The sequence below is a fragment of the Pteropus alecto genome, unplaced genomic scaffold, assembly GCF_000325575.1.
Source record: "Pteropus alecto unplaced genomic scaffold, ASM32557v1 scaffold275, whole genome shotgun sequence".
NCBI lineage: Eukaryota > Metazoa > Chordata > Mammalia > Chiroptera > Pteropodidae > Pteropus > Pteropus alecto.
In genome coordinates this window covers 1,054,773-1,062,387 of record NW_006436301.1, presented here as the reverse complement: position 1 = coordinate 1,062,387, position 7,615 = coordinate 1,054,773, and the positions used below count along the sequence as shown (strand labels likewise).

General features: G+C 39.7%; 1 pseudogene; it reads right to left on the bottom strand.

Moving 5' to 3' along the window:
* Positions 1-7,062: 7,062 nt before the first annotated feature.
* On the bottom strand, positions 7,063-7,181 carry LOC112481049 (annotated as a pseudogene).
* Between the last annotated feature and the right edge of the window lie 434 nt (positions 7,182-7,615).

The window sequence follows — 7,615 nt, the reverse complement described above, 5'->3', positions numbered from 1 at the left end:
GCTCTGCAAAACCATAACAAAAGTTTTACACAGTTTAGTGAGAAGAATAGACAAGAAATTGCAAGTAGTGTGTGGAAAGATGCAAAGGTGCACTGCTGTTCACCAGCTGAAGTGATAGCTCTTTTGCATCCTCTGTAAGCAGATATGAAAACGTTCCTTGTCACCTTAGTGTTGTTGCACTGATCGGGCGTCACCTCCTGTCTCAGGTTGCAGGGCCCACTCTGCTTTGAGATTCCGGCTTTGGGCAGGGAGTATGCAAAGTGAGCCTGCCTCAAAAGGCCTTCACCTTCTTGTCCAGCTCCATTCTTTCTGCTGGAAAGAATTTCTCCATCTCTTGGTGAATAAGCCTTCTGCCTGGATTTATGCCTTCAGGAGCCTGGGTTCCCAGCCTCTCCTTGATGGCTGACACTGATCCAGTACCATTCTCCTTCCTTTGGTTGCTCTTCTGGTTTTGGCTTTTCTAACACACCTGATCTGTAGTGTCTGCTAGCCTGAACCAGAACCACAAAAACTGTTGTAATGCGTAGCTGTACAATCTATTAAATAGCCATTTTAACACTAGAGAACTGAGGATAGGAAAAACTGCAAAATTAAGTTCCAGTCTGTTTGATTAAGTTCCAATCTATTTAAGGCTGAGGATGACATCTATGTCCCTTTCATCAGTGGCCGGGGATGAAAACACAAAAGGTCCGTGGACAAGGCACTGCACTTTGTAGGGCCCTGCCATTCCCTACTTGAAAGAAGAGAACGTGTATGTGAAAAGCAAGAGAATAGAGGTGGGACAATGATCACACTTACTTTTTCTGAATTCAGTCATCATGAACCATGTCCGGAGCCAGGATCTGCTTTTGTCTGATGAACATGATTAATCCCACGAATGAGCAATCGTTAATTAGAGGCAAAGACATTCTTCCTGCCTGTCTTCCAATTCCAGACTTAAAGTCATTCTGGGAATTTAAGAAATGTTTCATGAACACCAGTGATGTGCTGAAGCCAGCTCATACCTTCGGGCCAGAGCTGATAGTGCATGTCTCTTCTCAGCTCTGCCTCCAATGACATAAAGCTGATAACTTGAAATCAGCCCTGGTGAGAATATTTACACCAATAAGTCAGCAAATGCTACACATCAGGATTATTTTTTATCTTGGGGAGTCCATCATTCAACATTTACCAGTTTACCACTAGGTGCCTACTGGTGGGTTTCATATAGACTCAGGGAGATGAGACATGATCCTGCTCTTGGGGACCTCAAAGTCTAGGAGTCACAATCCTCTTTCAGAGCCCTAACCTCTTCTGTCAGGTCTTCTCTTCAGTACTCCCACTTTGGCCCACCTTTTCCTTCCTTCCCCTCTTCTCTGCCCCTCTTTGCCTTTAAGAAGTCCCATTTCACTGTTAAGCAGTTTCCTTAAGATCTCAGTACTTTCTCTAACCACCTGTAACATCTTCTTGCCTTGACTATAGATTGGATTTCTGAGGGTAGCCTTTTCTTTGCAACCCTCTCAAGTAGAATGCAGATGCCCCTGCCTCCGCACTCTGATGGATCTCAACAAATAGCTGTCATTCTGTTGGCTTTCTGTGGCTGCTTCCAGACCATTATTACATCATTTTTATCCAAGGGCCTCTCATCTCATACTACCCAGTTAGACTACTTCCCTTTTATTAATCCAAAGAGGGAATGCAGTAGGAGGAGCAGGCTCGGGAGAGAAGAATTTGACATGGGAGGTCCTGGTGGGACCAGGTACTACCTGGGGCATCTACGTGGAGTATGTCTAGCCGGATGTTGAAAATGTAGCTACCAGGGGTCTTTGTAAGCAAGCAACTTTGTGGGATTTTTCTGAGATCAATATGGGGGATTCATTTCCTCTTCCTACTTCTTTTCTGCCTACAGCACTTGATCAGGAAAAGATGATGGCATACCAGAGATAAGGAAAGAGTTTTACCTTACAAATCAGAAAATTGAAAGTAATTTCTATTCAGCGTAGTTTTAGTTTTATATATATATATTTCATTTTCACTCTTCAAAAATTGAGGATCCACTGCTGTATGGAATACAGTGGTGGTTCACAAGTCAGACTGCCTCTCAGGATCATCTGGGACATATAGAGAAAATTCACATGTGTGGCAACAGAATATCCTCAACATTCTCAAGAGTTCAGTTAACTGGAAAAATCCCTTTCTGACCATTCTGATTAATTAAAGTACACTGCAATGCATGGGTCCAGAGCAGCAAAATAAAAGCTTGCATTTTGACAACCCTGATCTTTCTGGTTCACCACAAATAACACAGGAAGGAAGAGAGGGAATCACAGCCTCCACTGGAACTGTCTCTCTTTCTATACAAGCCTATCCTGAAAGCACATACTCCAGTCTGATACAGGCACTTTAGCATCTCACCTCTTGTTTTCTCTGGAGCACACTGGTTGACATCAGAACATCAAGAAACTTTTTGCCAGATTTCTTAGGGAGAATATCCTCACCTAACAACTTTCTTTTCCCCATCCTACCAATTACTGTCTAAACGCTCACAAATTCTGAAAGAGCAAGGCAAGAACATGATACAGTTATCAGTCCAAGTACTTTCAAAGCATTCTTCTGTCACCAAAGTGGTTTTTATTGTTCTTTTATCAGCAATCCAGATTTTATAAAGTGTGTGCTATATTAATAATAGAGCAGGTTGATGAGTTACCTTGCTATCAGGTTGATGAGTTACCTTGCTATCAGTCAACTTACTGAGCAATCATCATTACAAACCACTTAATCTTCACCGTCATAGCTTGTGATAACGCCAGAAGAACTTCCATGATTAATTTAAAATCAGTTTGCAATCCATATACATCAAACAGATAGTGCATGTAGTAACATTTGCCACAGTTAATGCAAAAGTGAAGGCAGAAAAACAGCTTCATTATGATGTGGAAATGTACCTTTCTAGGGAGAAATAAGGATCTGAAGTACATTCATGTATCTAGTTTAAATGTAATTCTTCATAAATCTTTTGGGATGTACTTGTCATTCAGCCTTACATATCATTATCTCATGAATGTTTAGTATCCTAAATGATATTGACCCCATTTTAAAGGTATAGAAATCAAAGCACAGAAAAAAGATTGTCAACATTGTAAAAATAAGTAGCATATAATTCTACATTTCTGATTCTAAGCTAGCCTCTGAGTGGTACTGATGATATGACAGAAATATAAACCCATTTAACAGTGAAAAAGGCTTGGAGAAAACCTGGAGACATTTTGTTTTCAAAAATATAAGATGCAGCATAAAATAGGGGTTAAGAGCGTGGCCCCTAGCATGACCTGTCTGGGTTCAGATTTTGGCTCCACCATTTCCTAATTGTGTGGTATTCAACAAATAACTTAACTTCTATGTGCTTTAGTTTCCTTATCCATAACAATAGAGATGATGGTGATAATCATACCTGCATTATTGAGTTGCTAGAAACATTAAACAGTCAATATTTAAGGTGCTTAGAACAGTGTCTGGCACATGGTGTTATACAGGTATTAGTGTGTGTGTATGTGTGTGTGTGTGTCTGTGTGTGTGTGTGTATACATATATAAATATTTTACACATCCCCTGATTCATTGGATAAGTGTCTGTTGATTGACTTTTGTAGCATGTCTAAAATGACCGTGTTGGTTTATTTGTCTTGTTTCATCTAGAATAGATGGCCATTCTCATATCTATGTAGTCTTCTTTCATTTACTTCTTTAAGATTACTTAGTTTCCTCCTGGGCTTTCCTGCTTTAAGTTATAGATCTTTTATCTTTTATTGTAGTTCCTATTTTCTTATATCTTAATCACCTCTTTCCTGTGCCTCTAACTCATTCTCAGAAACTATTTTGCCCACTGAGTGAGTATGCCTCGGGATGCCATTTATAATGGAATAATGGTCTTATAAGATTTTACAATCCCATGAGAGATTGTCTAAGGCAGTGCTCCTCAAAATGTGGCATGCATCAGAGTCACCTGTGGCTCTGGGCCTACCCTGAAGATTCTGATTCAGCAGGTCTGTTGAATCAGATGCTTTGGGCCTACCCTAAAGATTCTGATTCAGCAGGTCTGTTGGGGAATTCTGACAGCTGTAGTTTTCAAAACTTTACAGGTGATTCTGAAGTAGAAGGGTTGAGACTCACTGAACTAGGGCCTATGCTTCCCTATAGACAGAACCAGCTAGATCTACTGGGTTCAAATACTCAAGAGACCCTTCCATGGGAAGATGAAGCTTCATGCAGTCAAGTATTACAGTCCCGTGTTCTCAAGGACTCTGATTATTATCATTATTATTAACAATATTTAAAATGGAATAATAAGTGGTTAACACTTACATAGCACTATGTACTGGGCAATGTTCTAAGTTCATGATGCTGATGTATAAATATGAAAGAAATTTAATTTCCATAATCCCATGAAGTGGGGGCTACTTATTTTATCTTACTCAGCAGAACTACCTGCCATCCTTGTTTTCAGATACAGAAAAAAAGAAACAGAGAGTATACTAGCTAAGCTTATTGACCACTTACCCTCTGTCAGGTGCTGGGCTAAATAATTTCTTTACGCCCATTGAATCCTCACAACACTTAATGAGGACAGTGAGGCCTCAGTGAGGTAAACTCTTTTCCAGAGTTTGTGCTGCTGGTAGGTGACAGCACCATGACAGGAGCCCAGGTTTTCACTGATCTAAATGTCTGTGAGCTCTGGTTGTCTAGATAGGTTATTGTCTTTTTCTTTCAATAATATGGAGAGTAATAATGTGAGTATAACCATCACTGACTCATAGACTCTTTCATGATGAGATAAAGGAGTCGAGAAAGATGGCATTCTTTGAAAAGGCTTTTGAAGCTGTGTCTTGATGAAAGTGGGTGGAGTTTCATTCAATATATTCTGGAGACAGGTCCTCCTAAGTGGGAATCCAAAAACATAGGGCAGGAACCTCTATCATGCCTCCTTCAAAGAAGTCTTTACAGAAATGTTCATGAAGCCCTGGCTTTTTCAGAGAACGAAACAGTAGAGGAGTTAGTCAGAAGGCCCCCTGGCTGGGAATTTTCATTTCCTTCTAAGTCCTGAAAATGTTCTGAAACAAACCTCAGAGCATGTGATAAAAGATGTTTGTGATGCATCTCAATATGAGAGGCAATACCTTTGGGTAACAAAATACTGGCATTTAGGGGGGCACTTTTGGTGAATAAGGAAGACAGAAAACCCTTGAATTTGAGATAAGACTGGAAAATCTGTCTACTATGCACCAGTCGGGAGGCTTAGTTAAGATGAGGATCTTGACCCTCTCATCTAGGAACTGTGTGGTCCTAAAAACAAGACAGGACCATTCTTGCTGTAGTTCACTGAGTCCCTAGGAGACTAAGAATATTGTTCTCTTGGGCAGGGTTTGGGATTGCTCCTGCTCTGTGTGAGGAGCTGCAATTTGGGACTGGATGGGATTCTACAGACTTAAAGGGGAAAAACAATTTCTTTCGGATACAGACATCTCTGGTCCTCCAATAAAAATATTATAATAAAAAGCACGGATAATATTAATAAGAAGCAAAAAAGAGAAATAGATGTGTAGAATCATATGCAATAATCTACCAATGTATAGCAAATAAAAGAGAAAAAGTAAAGAAACCAATGGGATGGAAATGAACAAATAAGGTGGCAAAGGCCACATCCATCTGCGATGATAAAGATGAGCTCCTTTGTAGGAGAGAGTATGGTGTTATGGGGATAGAGTAGAATTTTTGCTACTAAAAGTGTAATCTGCAGACTAGCCACATTGGCCTTACCCGAGGGCTTGTTAAAATGCAGAATCTCAGGCTCCCTCCTAGATCTATTGAATCAGCATCTGCATTTTAACAAGCTCAGCAGATGCAGAATCTCAGGCTACCTTCTAGATCTACTGAAATGCAGAATCTCAGGCTCCCTCCTAGATCTACTGAATCAGCATCTGCATTTTAACAAGCTCACATTAAACTTTGAGAAGGACTTGGGTAGAAGACTTATTTAAGGTCTCTCTTATGTGTGTTGCTCCATTTTTGTATTTTCTCTAGGAGAAAATCCTTTTTTTTTGTTGTTGTTGGTGGGGCGGGGAGAATGGACCTCTTCAGTGGTGAATATGGAGTCCGACCTTGGAAAAAGCGTGGTAGCTTATTACTTTCTCCTTTTTTAGTCCTGACAGTAAAAGAGAAATCAAGAAATGGCTAGGCTTCTCTATTTACATTACTCTACATGTTGTAAATAGGAATGCAAAGATTATCATCATTATTCTCATTCTCTGCAAACTTCTATAGGTAAGGCTTTGTGGATGTGATGGTTACTTGGTTGTGACAGTTTTGTTTATAGCTGAAAAGTACTGAGAAGCATCCCTAAATTGGCTTCAAACTTGGGGGAGGTAAGGAATTGCTGGGGAAAGTTAAGTGAAGTTGGAAGAGAATCATTCTGACAGGATAGGTGTTAAGACTAAGCACTCGTGTGATGGTGTGTGATGATGTGGGGGCCCAGAGCACTGGCTGTAATTGAAAACCTGAATCTCTCTTTTGTAATACAAATTGACAGTAAAGGCCTCATTCTAAAGTTGTTTTCAGTATATATAGGAACTTCTTATAGTAAAGGCACCAATATGAAATTTTTTGTTTTCATTCAGTAGACTATTGACAAGCAGGATCTATGTGGCTTTTTCAGCTTGGAATTGAATGAAAATACCAGCTACATGGCTTGGGTTCTGACTGTGGGAAAGCATATATTTTAGTAATAAAGAAGTATTGGCAGTCAAAAAATTCAAAGGGTAACCACTCCCTAGCGGTGGGAATGGAGCTGTGTTTCTAAATTTAACACTTGAAGGGCTTCCTGTGACTAAAGAATACCATGAAACATGATTTATGTATATAAAAGTCCATTGTTATTTTGAGACAGTTCCTAAACAGCATCTACAAATTTAGCTGGACTTTAGATCCTCAATAAAATGATAAACTTTATTGATATCAGTCTTGCTAAATCTGTGACTTCCAGCTACTCAGCTGAGGCTACAGTTTTTTTTTGTTGTTGTTGTTGTTTTTATACCTATAGCACCTGGTATTCCTAGGTGGTCTCCTATCCAAGTACTAACCAGGCCGGACCCTGCTTAGCTTCCAAGATCAGATGAGATCGGGCACATTCAGGGTGGCATGGCCTTAAGAGTACATTAGGGGATGAGATCAGGATATGAATACAGATCTAGCTTACTTGAGACATTATGATCATGATTCCTGTCAGAATCATGAGCAATGGATAAGTGGCCTTATTTGGTTACACCTCTTGGATAGAACCAAAGAATTATCTACTTACATCTAGGAAAACCTATCAGTCAATCAATGAACCAGCCTACCAATCATCTAGCAAATTTACCTGAATACCAATCAACCAACCCACAAACTAACTGACTGACTGACTGACCAACCAAACAGCCAACCAAATCAATTAAATTCCACAAACAAATTCTTAAGCTCTTTGTACCAGATAGTATACATTCAATAAGGTAAAGTCTCTGGCCTTGAAGAAGAGATAGACATTTAAGGAAATAATCTTAACATTATATGATACATGATAAAATAGAGGAAACCATGTTTTCTGC